The sequence below is a fragment of the Equus przewalskii genome, chromosome 9 (genome assembly GCF_037783145.1).
Source record: "Equus przewalskii isolate Varuska chromosome 9, EquPr2, whole genome shotgun sequence".
NCBI classification, from domain to species: Eukaryota; Metazoa; Chordata; class Mammalia; order Perissodactyla; family Equidae; genus Equus; species Equus przewalskii.
This window is the reverse complement of record NC_091839.1, coordinates 79383701-79399901: the sequence shown is the minus strand read 5'-3', so window position 1 is coordinate 79399901 and position 16201 is coordinate 79383701. Positions and strand designations below refer to the sequence as shown.

General features: G+C 38.7%; 2 long non-coding RNA genes across 3 annotated transcripts in view; one reads left to right on the top strand and one right to left on the bottom strand.

Annotated features, from left to right (window-relative positions):
* Positions 1-16179, top strand: part of LOC139073422 (uncharacterized) — an 81632-nt gene extending 65453 nt beyond the window's left edge. For both annotated transcript variants that reach the window (XR_011522145.1, XR_011522146.1), the window contains one exon: positions 13707-16179. This is a non-coding gene — a long non-coding RNA (uncharacterized lncRNA). The remainder of the gene's footprint in view (positions 1-13706) is intronic.
* LOC139073424 (uncharacterized) lies at positions 9473-12674 on the bottom strand. The gene is made up of 2 exons (XR_011522148.1): positions 12540-12674; positions 9473-10797 (listed from the first exon to the last, which is right to left on the bottom strand). It is a non-coding gene; the product is annotated as an uncharacterized lncRNA (long non-coding RNA).
* Positions 16180-16201: the final 22 nt, after the last annotated feature.

The window sequence follows — 16201 nt, the reverse complement described above, 5'->3', positions numbered from 1 at the left end:
CATAGTATCTGATGAGCAATGACATTAAATCCTATGGAACCCAAAGTCAGGCAAGTATATTTTGAAAACCATTAACTATAATAACACTAATGGTTTAAGAACTGTTTGTTTTCTGTTAAAAAATGGTATAAGTGAAAGATATTTTTGAAATGATTCACCCATTTCACAGAGAAAAAATGAAAAAGAGGTTTGGAAAGTTCCTTAGGCTTTGCATAGAAAACAAGTGGTAGATGAAGGCTAGAAACTCAGGAATTTATTTCTTCATCCTGTGCTTAACCAATTGGAGACAGGCCGTCTCCAGACTATATTTTCTTTTTAATAGCTATAAAGTGAATGAACTCAAAGAACAGACTAGCATCCTGCTGAGATTGATACGAAAAAAGACAGGGGAAGAAAAGATTCCTCATTAATGGATTTATATTTTAGTGATAGGGCTGAGGGGGTGGAAAGGTCATTTTGGAGAGTAAAGTGAAATATAGAGCAGGCAGAAAAATTATCTCGTTATCTGACTTAGAGACGTGAGGCTGCACGTTATCCCCTGTTCGTTTATTTTTTCTCCTAGTTTTCCTTTTATTTTTAGATAAATGTGAGTCAGACAGATGAGACAAGAGTAATTTTTAGAAACTCTCTTCCTTTGTGAGCTTTTGGGAGCAGAGCTTTGCTCCCTTTCTATGCTTGGATTGGAAGCACTGTTTGATCGCAAAGGGAGAACATGCGGAACCAGGCATTCGATCAGAATTTGGGGATAAGTTGGTAAAACAACCAAAATATCTTATTGAAAGGGGAGTATATTAGGCCACTATCAGACAAAATTTAAAACTTGTTTTGAAAATTGGAATTGAAATTCTCTCCAGATGATCAAGAAAGAAAAGGAAAGACAGTGTACCCCTCAGTTGGACGAGGGCAGTGTGATTAGAAGGTGACTATTTTGGAGACCGTGCACTTGGTGACAGTTCCCTTACATATAAACAGCTTCATTTAATTTTCAACAGTTACTTGGCCAGGGATGTTTAATTCAGAGAAATACGTAGTTGAGAAACTTTAGGCCCTGAGAGTCCAACTGTGTTGTCCACCGTCTTAATAATAGAGTGACAGAGGCCAGGATACCCATCGTTTTTCTGGCTCCAACCCTCTGCTCTTGCCTCCACCTGGAAGTTCTCCGGTGGTGCCTACTATCTTTTAGCACTGGTGATGTGGATGAGTAAAGTGCCTTGTGTCCCAGAGACCTCACAATGTGACACACACAAATGGTGAGATACAGCTTGTAACTGTTACACTCATACGTATGTACAGGGCGTAGTCACAGCACAAAGAGGGAATAGTCAGCTCTGCTGGGGTTGGGATGAAGCAGGTCAGCCGAGATTTTATGGAGGAGGGGAAAAAGCCAATTGAGCTGGGTCTTCCATGTTGACAAGGCTCAGTAGGTCATCTGTGGTGGAGGGAAAAATCTGCACAAAATGGCTTGAAACAATGCATAGAAGATGTGTTTGCAGGATTGCCAGATGAAATACAGGACACCCAGTTAAAACTGAACTTCAGATAAATCACAAAGAATGTGTTAGTATAAGTATATCCTGTTCAATATTTGGAACATACTTATACTAACGCATTCTTTGTGGTTTATCTGAAATTCAAATTTGATTGGGCGTTCTGTAAGTTTTTTGCTAAATCTGGCATGCTATGCCTTTGGGCTTCATTGGAGTGTGTGTAAGGCTGGGAGCAGTGGAAGGAGTGCTGAGGGAGGTGGGCTGGGGCTTAATGACAGAGGATGTGCTCTTGCCATATGTAGGATAAACAGTTTAATCCTAAAACAGGATTATCAACTGGAAGAAAATATTTGAAAATCATATATCTGACAAGGGGTTGATTTCTGAAATATACAAAGAACTCATCCAATTCAACAGCAACAAAAATGAACAATTCAATCAAAAAATGGGCAGAGGATATGAAGTCATTTTGCAAAGGTATACAGATGGCCAACAGGCACATGAAAAGATGTTGAACCTTACCAATTATTAGGGAAATGCAAATCAAAACTGCAATGAGATACCACTTTACACCTGTCAGAATTGCTATAATCAGCAAGACAAGAAATGACAAGTGTTGGAGAGGATGTGGAGAAAAGGAAACCCTCATCCACTGCTGATGGGAATGCAAACTGGTGCAGCCACTATGGAAAACAGTATGGAGATTTCTCAAAAAATTAAAAATAGAAATATCATTTGACCCAGCTATTCCACTACTGCATATTTATCCAAAGAACATGAAATCAATAATTCAGAAAGAAACATGCACCTCTATGTTCATCACAGCATTATTCACAATAGCCAAGATGTGGAAGCAACCCAAGCACCTATCAATGGATGAATGGGTAAAGAAGATATGGTGTAAATATAGTGGAATACTACTCAGACATAAAAAATACAAAATAGTGCCATTTGCAACAACATGGGTGGACCTTGAGGGTATTATGCTAAGTGAAGTAAGTCAGACAGAGAAAGACAAAAACTGTATGATTTCACTCATATGTGGAAGATAAACAAACATGTAGATAAGGAGAACAGATTAGTGGTTACCAGAGGGGAAGGGGAAGGGGGGAAGGTAAAAGGGGTAAAGGGGCAAATGTGATGGATGGAAACTAGACTACTGGTGATGAACGTGATGCAGTCGACACAGAAACTGAAATATAATAACGTACACTTGAAATTTACGCAATGTTATAAGCCGATCTGACCTCAATAAACTAATTAAACAAAAACAAGATTACGTTACAAATGAACACCTGTTTGTCCTATGAATGGGGTAATTTATGTCGCTTAATTAAAAACAAAAAGCAATTGAACAAAACATTGTCTCTGATGAAAAGGACTTCTCTGTTCAAAGAGACGTATAATAAAATGATTTACAACAAACCTGCAAATAAAATACTAGTGTCCGGTTATTCTTTTCTGAAAAATGAAAAGAGAAAAGGATGAAACTTTTGGATTAGAGAGGAGAAAATTAAATAAAACCAGCAGGATACATTTATGTTACATATATGGTACATATGTGTTTCCTGTTTAATTTTTAAGTGGAGGAAAAGACAGGCAGAATTGTATTATCCCTGTGTGAGTTCCAGCTAAACTAAAGACATTCTGCTCTGACTCAGTACCATGGAATTCCTCCCAGAGTCACAGAAGAAGGCATATCCCCTGAGGACGATTGGGAACCACTCTGTGGATGGCAGGTGGCATTCTTACATTTATTTAAATTTCAAAGGGTAATAGATCATTAAAAAAGCCATTTTATTACTGTACTTCTTCTTAACGATGTCCAACATATCCATGACATTGGATGATATAGTGTGTCTCCTGCATTAGCAGTGTCAGCTGAAAGGAGGCATCTAAAGATTTCATTATTTACAAAATAAAATGGTTTGTGGGAGCAGTGACTGCATACCAATTTAGATTTCTCTCTCCCTCCTCATTAAATACGCGGCTGTGTCTTTTATTTACTTTCCTCCTTGCTCCAGAAAGGATTTAAGGCAGCTCATAAATATGTGCGAGACCTATCACTCCTACACATGGGCTGCTCAAGCATTTTGATGATCGTACATTTTAAAGTTAAATGCAGAGACTTCTGTCTCGATGATTAGCGTGTGTGTGTGTGTGTGCGCTTCTGGGGGAAGTTTTGGTAACCGTTACATTTTACGAACAGTATTATTTTGTTTTTATTATTTCATAGTGTCTAACAATGGCATAAGTCCTATGGGCACTGTAGCTCAGCAAGCAGAGTTTGAAAACCCTTAGATACAAAAATTCTATTTGACTTGGAGAATTTGCCTTGGTTTCATTTTTATTTAATAGGGGATTTCACTGTCCTTTGCTTAAGCCTGTTCTCACTTTAGATGAGGTTAAGGAAAGAAAAGATCTAACATGGTAAACACAATCTGAGTTTCATCATCAACACTTTCATATAAAGACAAGATAAATAATCAAAAGTAGATGTTGTCATAATGAATGACTTTGATGCATTGTGCTTCCCTGGATTATTTTTACTTTGGTAGGCGTGCTATTCTTGCTTAAAAATAAAGTGCTATTAGTAATCAAGGATGTGAGTTGATAAGTCCATTTTTTAAGCATGGTCTATTTGAGATCTTGCCTTACCTGGGAAAGGATTAAAACTTCAGCGAGAAAGGTTTAGGGGCCAGAGTTGAGCATGTTGGAATGGGTTGCCTTCCAGATGTTGTTTTCAATGGTTTGGCAGGCAGCTTGTCAAATGAGCTGGGGTTTACTGAATCTGATGATGACACTACTAGGCTCAAAATGAGCTTCACAGGCTGGACAAATGGCTGAACTCATACAACGAAGTTTAATAGGAGTAAACAACAAATACATAGCCCTGTACCTGGGTTCAGAAAACCAACTGGAAAAATAGTTCATATTGAAAATGCTGGGAAAAAACGGCCTAGGTCTCTTACGTAATAGTGAGTTCAAAATAACTCAACAGAACAATGGAGCTTCCATAAGTCTAATAGGATTTCGGTCAATGTTGGAGTAAACTTTCCAGGCTAAGGAAGATGTGATAACCCAACTCAACATTCCACAGTGGTCAATACTTTCTTTTAATCCTGAGTTCATATCTAGGCACCACTCTTTAAGAGATCACGCTTTGAAAAACACAAGATGTACTTGGTGAGAGGACAGATATAAAATCATGTCAAAAGAAGAAAAACTACAGGAACAGAAGATGTTTTATCTGGAGGAAAGAAGAGCTTTATTGTGAAAGAGGAAAAGGTCTATTCTCTCTACTGTCAAATGTATACAAAGACCAATACATAGGAGTTTCCAAATAAGGATGGACTTTCTTATAGTCAATCCTGTGTAGACAGAATGGGCTGCCTCAGGTGATCAGCACGTCTCGCCTGCTGGAGAGGCTCAAGAGAGATGACTGGCACATTGAATTTAGACCCAGACCTTTGTAGTCCCTTCTGAATCTGGTATTGTGTAATTCCAAGGATGTTTAGAATATTTACAAATGTTTTTCTGGTATGCAAACCTTCGAAAAAAGTCAGTTATTTATTTTAGGAAATTTAGAGACATTACAAAACATAAAAGAAAAACACCAAGCTAGCTTCTGTTATCACATAGACAAAGAAACTGGTTGATTGACTGGAAAATTCAATTTTGATGCTCAGGTATCTAGGAAACATGGCTTGTTTTTCTGGTTATTTGGTCATCTTGCCTACATACATGCCTTTTCAATATAATTCTCAATATAAACAGGCAAAATGAATTAGAACAAATATACATAAACCCCCAATCAAAGCAGTTTGAAAAGTACATTAACTGTAAAATTCCATTACTATCAGAAATTTTGTGTTGGTTGCATTTACGTACCATTGTCTCTTTCCAGTCTTTTAACATACAACAAAAAATCTCTAGATAACAAATGCTTGTGAAGTGCCAGCCAATGGTTCTCTTGTTTCCAAGAATATTTGATATTATAAAATACCCATATGACAAAATAAGTCAGTTCCTTGGAGTTTAATGAGATTCATAAAAACAATTCTATGGTCCTTTTTTTTTTTCTTCCTATCAACACCCCTTATATTTCATTTCTTCTAGCCACCAGCTGGCTTTTTTTTCCCACCACAAATGACTCTAAACTGCAAGATAATTATACAAAAAGAGATTTGCTCCAAAAGTTACATAGAGCCAACTATGTCAGCAATGGAAAGAACTAGTACATTTTGTTTTGAAAATTAAAAAAAAAATCCTAGATTTGGAAATTTGCCTACTTAATCCTCAAATTCTCTTGACTGCAGAATTCTAAGGGAAGAGGCTCACCTTGTCTTTTTCATTTATTTCTAAAACTATGAGGTAAAAATTTGGGGCATCTTTAAATAGCATCTCTTGTCACATTAAATTACATTGAAATGTAAAATGTAGAATGATAAATTATAGTATAATAGTGTATATATTTGTCTGTTAATTTAGATGTTTAGATGGTGTTGAACTTTTCATAACTAGGAGTCGAAATCATGGTAGGAGTTTTGATATATTCCTTAGTTACAAACTCTTGCTGTTAAAGTCCATTAGCATCTTGTTCCCTTCCCTTTCTTGATAGCTCAATGTTACTACACGGTACACTTAGTTCCAGAATTTAGAAATCAAACTAGATTTGTCCAGCCAGAGTCATCTCAAATTGTCTTTCAGAAAATGAACATGTAGGCAGAAGAGCAGATGGCATGCTGTCTCCATAACTTTATTTTCTCAAAAAATGCAAGCCAGTTCAATCCACTGCTTTCCAGGCAAGATACTTCCTAAGAATCGAATCTCTGAGGAGACACTGCGCTAACCTTTTGCCTTAAGATATAAACTCTCAGGGGCATGGCAATAATGCATGAGGGTTACAAAATCATGCTGAAAATATTTTAAATCTTGAGCTCTCCAGGAGGCTAAAAGAGAGGCTGCCCTGTGGTCCTGTGTTCTAACCAATCCTACCAGGCTAAGGGCTCACTCTGGAGCACACCAATGCGTATTGTGCCGTTTAATCGAAGAGCAAATTTGTGCTTTCATAAAATGCATATTTGAAAAACAAAGCACTGCTCAAATATGAGGTCTTGTGGTTACAAATCATTTTAATAGACATACTAAACCCCACAACTTTTAATTCATGAAAGAGCTTAGAGCCTGCTTGTTGCACAGGATTAAGTTCTATCCTAATTACTTTCTCAGAAAAGCCAGTGGAAAATTAGATGCATCCCACCAGGCAATAAATATATCACACGAAACAAAATGTAAACTAGAGAACAATCAACCCCTTTTTCTTTGTTCTTTCAAAGGAGAAGTGGATCCGACCTTTAAAAAAAAAGATCAAGAGCATTTTATGGGAAATTCAGGAAAAAAAGTATTTGGACTGAAATCAAAATGTTATGAATAGTACTTTCTAAGTAATGACACATATCAGCAGTATTTGTAACCATAAGAACAATGTGATAAATTTTAATCACTTGGGACTCCAGCTCTGTGGGAAGTGCTTACTACACAGACATCATTTATAGGTTTCCAGTTATGACCTACGTCTAAAAGACATTTTAATGATAACTGGAGAAAGTAGATAGATTGTCTTCCTAGAGTGTTGAAGTTCCTGCTTGTTGTCATCCTCAGCTCTATTAAAGAGCAGAGCCTTTCAAAGGTACTCTTCGTCTAGCCATCAGGATGCAAGACCAAAGGGATGGAACTATCTAAGATAAAATATGCCAGAAACGTACACTCCTCAGGATTTCCTGTGGGAGTCTGACCAAAATAAAGCAATATTAATAAATATAAATTTTGGAACACTATTATCAACAGAAACAAGGTCTTGAAATATACCCTTGAAATTCTTCTAGTTTCCTCAGGCAGGTCAACTATTTCAATGTAACTGTGCAAAATGTTAGACCTCCCTATGGGGACAATGCTTTAAATTATATTAAAGACTCAAAGATCCTAATGGACATGCTAAGGGAAGGAGTTTAATTTGTTGGATGCTCTAAATTTTTTAGCTCACTCAGGGTCCTTTAGCACCTTGACCTTGAAAACATTTTGGGACAAAAAAGGGTTGTTTCAAAGTATCTCAGTATCAAAAAATATGCAATGGGCCAATCTGCTTTTTATCTTTTCCCATCTTTGCTGCACTTTTGGAGAGAAAGAAAGCTCAGGTGATGGAGATGGAATAAAAGAAAGATGAAAGAAATAACCAAGGAAGAGAAGACTTGTGTTCTTAAATCATATCAGGCTTAGTTAGATTTTATCCCAATAATTTAAAAAACATCCCTTTGAATGTAGCTCAAAGCCAAGTAAGATTTCTGGTTTCAGTTTTCTCATGAGGCAAGACCTGATGGGACTTGAGTCTGGCAACTCTTGGCTTCCATACCATCCACAGCAAGTGGATCACCTTTCACAGTCAGGGAGACTATTGACTATTGTCCCTTCCCAGCCTTTGGCCACCAACCACGTAGGGGAATGAGATGACTTCTGGCTCTTTTCTTTCTGATTACAAGTGGTTTCAAAGTATTTTTTAAACCCACAGAATCTAATTTTCCTTAGTAGACTTAAGGAAATATCCCACTCAAATCTAGCAATTTTGCAACCAATTGGGGTAAAATCCTTTTTTTAAAAGGTTATTTGCCCAGTAGAACTAATCGCAAATGGGCTTGATGTCTCCAGCTTTTGGCAAAATCAGTAGCTACTAAAATCAGAGAGTACCAGGAATAGAAGGTGGGGCAGCAATCACTACTCTGCCTTGGAGAGGAAATAAATACCCATAAATCTAAGGAGGCTTCTGTTTTCTAGTTAAAAATTTTCTAAAGTTTGTTCTTTCAAAAAGTTGCTTCTTTAAAGGTGTGAATGATCAAAGCAGTAGCATGTCAAAGATAATCACCAAATGGAATCACCAAACATGTCACCTGAGCCATGTTTTGGACCTCCAAGGACTTTGTCTTATTGTTTTTATATTACAGTGTAAGACCTGGTGTTAAACTAACGAAAGAAAGTACTCAGAATCAAGGTTTGTTAGTGGACACGTTGAAGCACCGGGATTCATGTTTTGCTTGTTGCCTCTGAAGAGGGGGCTAGACGCCAGCTTTTTTGACTATCCAGTACACGGCTCTGCCTAGTTCACTAAACAACTGCTCTCAAGAAAACACAGCCCTTTCTCAACTGGGCTGAGCTGCAAGTACCACTGATAACCTGGCCCCATGTGAAGGGACCAAGTTCATCTACGACATTTAAGTCATAGAATTTTCCAGTTTTAAGTGACCTTAACAACCTAGATACTTCCCAACTCCTCCGATCCCACCAATGAGTGGTCCTGTGACTTGCCTCGTCTTCCAACCCAGGTCTCTAGATTCAATGGTTTATTTTGTTTTCTCTTGCTCCTAGAAACCCACAACCATGGTTGATGTTTGTTGTAATTGTTCTTTCTTTCTTTTTCTATTCTTTTTCTTCGCTTTTAATTTTTTAAGGAAAAACTCTTTATCTTAATGGAAAGTCATGTCAGTGGAAATGTTTTTCTAAATGCTTTTTATTTTCTCTCAATCTACTCTTTCAAGAATGCTTATCTTATGAGAAAAGACTGTGTCATGAGCTGAGTGTCTGTAGAACTGTTGAAAATGCTGAATGATTACAATACAGCAAAAGAATGATATTCCACACCGACTTCTCGGTTAGGTTAGCTGATTACACTTTCTACAGATTAGCAGAGAGAACTAGTTATTTAACTGTAGCTATGCCTCTTGTAGATGTGATAGGCTATCTACTCAAGAAGTTTTGAACTCTAGAACACTTTTAGTGTTTTGGTTTCAACTGAAACACCATACTTCTCGCCCTATCTCTGTTCCCTATTTTATGGCTGTGGATAAAGTGTAGACAAAGGAGCGCTCCAATTATGTGTTTCACTCGAAGTCTCTGTGAAGCAGGCGAATTCCAGCACATGACAGATTGTGCTATTTCAGTCCACAAGACCTTTATTGCAGATCCTGGAGTTCAGACTAACAAAGATATAATGATAATAATCAGCTATCATACAGGATAAGAGGAAATGAGGAGAAGGAAGAAGGTACATTATAGTTGATGGATAAATGATATCTCATAAATGACAGAGGTTTGTGGCCCATCCTGAGGACTAGCAGATTTATCAATTACTTTTGACTTTTTCATTCACAGGGATGTTTATTGTTGAACAGTCAATCCAAACCACGCTGTACTTTTGAACTTCCCATTCTAACGGGAAGGCCTTGTCACAGGGAAATCAGAATTCGCGCAGATTTGAGAAGTGATGTAAGATACCACATACTGTGTTTTACAGCCTTTGAAGCTGAGGCCTTACCCGCCTATAACATACACATCATTCCAACACTCACAGGCTTAGCTGTGATGAACAGCTCCACGGAGACTGAAGTTATTCAACCAGTGTCCCAGCCCCTGGCTCACCAGAACCCTCCTCCAGGAGCAGGCCCCTTTGAAGGCCTCTGTGTCCAGAGGAGATGTATGGCCACATCAAGGGTCAAGAATCCATCCAGCTCTGATTATCCACATTGTTGTTGCCTAGGACCCAGATCTGCAAGTGCTTCTAAGCCCGTTGAGCACGATGATCAGGTTTCATGACATTTATCCTTCACTGAGAGGCCTCTTTGCTTTAGTTCCCTTCATAGTGTCTCCACAAGGAAACGTCATCTGACTTGGTTAGGGTTGTGTGTCACAGCTCCTCAGGGGGAACAACATTTCTATCGTTAAAACACAGAGAGCATCTATAAAATTTTTATCCCCAAGTTTCTCTTCCTTCAGGTTGTTCAGTCTGTCAAGAACAAAGCATGGCTTAACTGACGGTCAACAGGGTTCTACTTGGGAAATAACATTTTTGCTTCTTTAACATGAAGATATCTTACTTTTGGTGCTGCTAGCCTCGATTTGCATGAAACAGTCACTAATGGACCCCTGATTCCAGTTTTAAAAGAACACGGTAGAATGGGAAGCATCCTCTGTATTGTCAGAGCGGAAAGATTGCTATATTCAACCGCACAATTTCATTTTCAAGCAAGACAGTGTCAGCCCTCTGTTATTAATGACTGGAATTTAAAAAAACAACAACAAACCATTCAGATATTTTTCCAAGACTCACAATCTGAAGGCTTCCCATTTTGCCAAACCTCCCACTGGACAAGTAGGAAAGATAAACAAAGCAACGGGCCCCGGGGCTGAACATGCTGACCAGCTCACAGGCCCGAGGAGTCGAAATGTTTCATCCCGTATCCAGTGTCTCCCAGAAGGACATCTAGTAGGAGGAAAGAGGAAGCACGAGGTTAGGAACTTGGAGAGATCGGGCAGATAGTCAAAGCGCTGGAGAGATGAGGCAGCCTGTAACTGATTAGCTGAGCGTCTCCCTGGGGCCCTGCAAACATCCGACAGCCAGCAGGGAGAGCGGGGGTCTTCCGATGGTCCAGGCTCCAGTTGTGCCTGCACCCACTACTGGCCAGGGGGTTCCTCAAGGTGTGTTGGGGACAGTCCAGGACATGCTGAAAGTGTAAAGGCTTAAATCTACGTTTGCTGAACCGAAGACCTGGTGAAAAATATCACTGCCAGGCCTGCTTTCATGCAAGAGGCAGAATGAGAATGGGAGGGGAAGAAAATGTGTGTCATGACATTTCAAATGTCATTTAAAATCCATCAGATGAATATGCTTAGCAGGCATAGGGTACCAGAGGCATGCGTCAGTACAGTAAAGGGAAAAGCCCTTTGTTTTTGATGAGGATTTTACTGAAAAGTCCTAAGGATTTCAAGCTTATACTTAACCAGAAGAGTAAATAGCCGAGGGATAAATAGAATTCAGTTAGTGAAAGAAGGATCTGTTTTGACATTGCTCCTTTGGTCCATTAAGGAATCACTTACTAATCTATGGCTGTGTTTGCAAAAGGATGGCGCGCCGAGGTTCTGAGAGTTCACTGGACACATCTGAGCCACACTCTCTCTCATCAGCACGATAATAGATGGTTTGATCTGGAAGGGCCTTGGGGACCAGCTCACCCCATGTTCTCAACCACAGTGGGCACAGTGACCCTTTGAATTATAAATATTTTGTACCATCCTCTTTGCTAGCTGAAATAAAATTCATACACAGTTTTTCTACCTGTACACAGCATTCTTAGAACTTAGAACAGAATTGGCTTCTAGGCTCAGATAGTAATGAATAGGTTACTCCACTATGCCTGGGGGACATTTTTGGGTGGGACTGTTCCATGTGTAACAGAACATCACGCATCCTTGGTTAGGTCCATTCGATGCCAGGACGGACCTGTCTCCTGTCTCAAGTCTTCGTGGGAGCCGTAACTGTTCCTTTATAATTTTCTAAATATTCCTGCACTCAGATGTTGAGAACTACTTTTCTATTCTAATCTTCTCAGTTTGCAGATTTGAAAATTGAAGTTAAATCCTTTGATCGGTATCATACAACTAGTTTGTGCCAGCATCAGGACTACTCAAGCATGCTCATGGATTGGTTACCCCTTAACTGAATTCTTTTCTAAGCCTCCTTGCAATCTCTAATGGCTTGCACCCTGACACTCGGGCTCCAGCCTGCTTTGTTTTCTTATATCCTCTAGTCTTTTTCTTGGACCCAGCCTGTATACTCATCCCCAAAACATGCTGTCTATCTGCCACTTTGGTGTTGTTTTTCACACCTTACCTGCTCAAAGTGCCCTCTCTGATCATCTTGTTTCAAATGTTCTCTGTTCCATGAAGGATTTCCTCATGCCCACACCTGAAACAGTCTCTGCCTCTAGTTAACTTTTGTAGAAGTCCTTGTCCCGTCCTTGTGCTGTCACTCATTGACTTGCTCCATTTCAGGAGTGTGTCTACCTCGTAAACACCTCGACGGCACAGCCTAGGCTTCACGCTCTTTGTGTTCCGTCCACTGCTCATCACAGCTATCTAACACAGAGTACCTACCTAGAACCGGTTCTCATTTTTTATTGTTGAGTCGATGCAGTGTACACAGTCCTCAACCAAAGGGATGCTTACCGTTCAAGTTAACTTCTCTTGTTCATCCCTGAATGAGGCAAAACACAACTCTCCAGCAACATGGCTGTGCTGGGGAACATCTGGGAAGGAACAGCAGAGACATCAGTCTGGCTCGCGGTGGTCAGGAAATGAAGTGGCTCATTCCTAGCAGCGGCCCATTTTGTATTTTGGAGGCAGAGATATAAACAATGGCAGGCTCTGTTAAAGGCAGCTGCAGTCACAAATCTCCCAACAAGCTTCGTATGTGCAAATTACAGAAAGGACTCCTGGTACCATATTGGGCTTCTCAGTCACACAGCAGGAGTGGAGCAATCACTGTCATGAGTGTCATCCTTGAATACGATGCAGAACAACGCGTTCATATCCCACTTGCCATGTGAGTGAAGGTGGAAGAGAAATGGGGTAGGGTCGCTGACACCAGCTGGTCGTTTGTTAGGCTGTTTATTAACCCTCTGCAAAATCTGAACAGAAATTTCATCCTTGAACACACAAATTTTTTTTTGAAGTTTAAGTGGAAAATAGCCCTCAAATTAAATCTGCACCAATTTTATAGATTCTATCTAACTTCAGGTTTTCTTCTTTCCAAGTGTCTGCTGATTCGTTGTCAGGTTGTTTGGGTTATCGCCTTCTCATCTGAACGTTTTATTGTGAAAGTGTGAGATGTGAGATCTAACATGATGTATTAGGCATATAAGTAATCAGGGAAAAATGTAGTTAAGCCCATGTATTCTTTGAAAATATGCATAAATATTTACAAATTATAGAGTTAAATCCAACTTTTCTGTTAAATGAAATATATTCCAATTTTTTTGTAAATGAGAAACATCAAACTTTGGAAAGCAGTAGGAGAGCAAAGCAAAAACACTGGGAAAATTGATTCCTAACCCCAACAAAGCACTCGCACATAATTTTCATAACATCTCTTGCCCTAACACCTTGACAGACTTACACTTTCTGAAGTGTATTTATGTACACTTTCAAGTAAGATTGGTAAGAATTTTGAGGATTAGCTGTACATCTGGACAGAAGCGATCTAAAGTCAGTGCTTCCTTAATTGTTAAAGACACTTTTCATCGTATTTCTGGCTTCTTGGGTTTGTGATTCATGGTTCATGATATCAAATTTCGAAATAGTTTAATTTGTGAACAATTTTCTTGCTCTTCCTAGGATTTTCCTCACTGTACAGAAATGAGAGCAGAGTTTGTCTATACGTCAGCAGTATGGGCAATAACTGACCTGGGAGAAGTGGCCCTCTCTGGACTGGCCCAGTGAGCAGAACGCTTTCATTATTCACTGCTTTGCGTGGTTTGGTTAAATAGCAAATTCCACTTGGAAGAGATACTTTTAATTTAGAGTCTTCTATATTTTAAATTTTTATTTGTGGCTATTACATAAGCTTTAGTGAGAGTTTTACATTAAGTGACCAATCATCTAAAACACTAGAGAAAGTGATAGAGGATGGATAGGCTCAGACTGGAGAGGGTGGGAAGAAGAGACATCATTCCAGGAGTGTGGAGGATGATCTATGGAAATAATAAAAATGTATGGTTTTGTGCTATTCCTAGTTAGAAGCTGAAGGTTAAACATGATTGGTGATGGTGTTGTTTCCCATTTTATCAATGAACACACAGTAATTATTCTGTGAGGCTCACTTCCAGTCATAAGAGTCAGTCAGCTGGAGGGATACACAATTAACATTCAACGGCGGTTCTGTGCAGTGATAACAGACCACAACGACAGTCTTGTCCATGACATGGAGAGAGCATGCAGTGGTTCCCCTTGATGAATGGTTGAGAATCCTTTCCGAAGGTAGGTGCAGACTTGTTGGATGATTTTGATCGAATCAGTCGGTTCCATGAAAATGGGCAGACACTATGTGTAATTTAAAAAAAATCAACATGAATTGTTTGTTTGACCTGAAATAACTAGTCATTTTAGTCAAGATGGGCAAACTCTATGCATTTTTAGACAAAGACTCATAGAACTAGGAGGGTGGGTTCTGAGATCAGTGGAGGTGGAGTCCCGTGGATCTGGAGCTCTGTGATCTGCCTTGTGGCAATCAGACCCATAGGCCTGGGCTTACCTTCAGAGTGACATGTGCACATTCCAGAGAAAAGGATCTTACAAGAATATTGTGGGATGAAAAAGAAAAAAAAGGATCCATTCTCACTTATTTACCATTAATAATGTTAACCAGAGCAAAGGAATATGGTGCTTCATACTCATTTGACCTAGATTATCAATATCCATCTTCAAAAATGATTTCTGTGGGCGGTAAATGCATCGGGAATGTTTAGTGGTAATACCTTTGTGTTCATAAACAAATCACCTGGATCAATCTCTGTGACCATTTACTGCATGGAACTGTACCAAGAATCCTAGGCTCTGGGCCCTTTACAGGGCTCCAGGCACATGACCCACGAGTGAAGGTCAAGACACACTTTCCAGGCCTTGCTCCAGGTTACACATCAATATGCAATGTGTCCTTATTGATAAATTCTGCTCCTCGTTAGGATGGAGAAGCCCACCTATCGTTTTTTAACCCAGCCTTTCAGCTGCATGTCTAACATGCAATTCTACACCTGCCCCTCCTCCAGCTGAGCTCGTCTCTTCTCCCACATCCACTGGCGTTTCCTGCCAGCCCCAACTCTTCCACTTAAGATTCTGCCCATCCTTTAAGACGTATCTCAAATGTCGCCTCTTTCAGGAAGAGTTCCCACATCCTTCCAGCTAAATCCATCTTATTCTCTTCATTATTTTCATGCTTCATACACTCAGTAAGCGTACAGACATTTCAGGGGAGGAAGAAAGGGAAAATAAATAGTTTTATCATGTGTTCAAGATTTTTAACAGTACTTAAAAGTAACTTTTATTGCTTCTTGTACTACATTAATAACACACATTCATTGAAAATAAATACAGTGATTCTATTAATAATTTAGTGTATATCCTTCCATTACTTTTATCTATGTTTGTGGGTGAGTGTGTCTGGGTAGACATACAACATTTTTTACAAAAAATGAGACCACAAGACAAAACTGTTTAAATTGTTTATTTTTCATTTATTGATATATAGTATAGTTCTACATTTGTAACAAAAAAATTTCAATAACTGGACTGTATTTTAGTGAATGGAGATGGCTAAGTTTATTTAACTAATGCCTTATTTTGGGACATTTCAGTTTTCTTCTATTTTTTGCTTTTATAAACATTCTTATAGCAGAAGAATTTTTTCACATCTGTTCAAAAATATTTATTAGTTTTTTGCCTTGGCATACTGTGATAATCCTTCTGTGATGTGTTATTTTCCTCTGGATAAAAAAAAAAAAATTTAAAAATCAGTGTCAAAGTATATGAATACATTAAAGTTTTGATCTCCCAATATCTTCTTCAAATTAGGATATATACTTATTTTTACACCTTTGCCAACAGATTGGGGAACACCATATTGCATTTATTTGATTTCCAATGGGTCTTTACATTTAAAAATGTATTTTGGCCATTTTGTTTCTTTTTCTTCCTTCTTTTGTGAATTAAAAGTTATTATCCATTGTACATTTTAAATATTAGTTGTTCATCTCTTTTTTATTGATTTGGAAAGCTTCTTTATATATTAAACAGATTAACTATTTGTCTCTCACTATATTGCAAGTGTTTCCCTT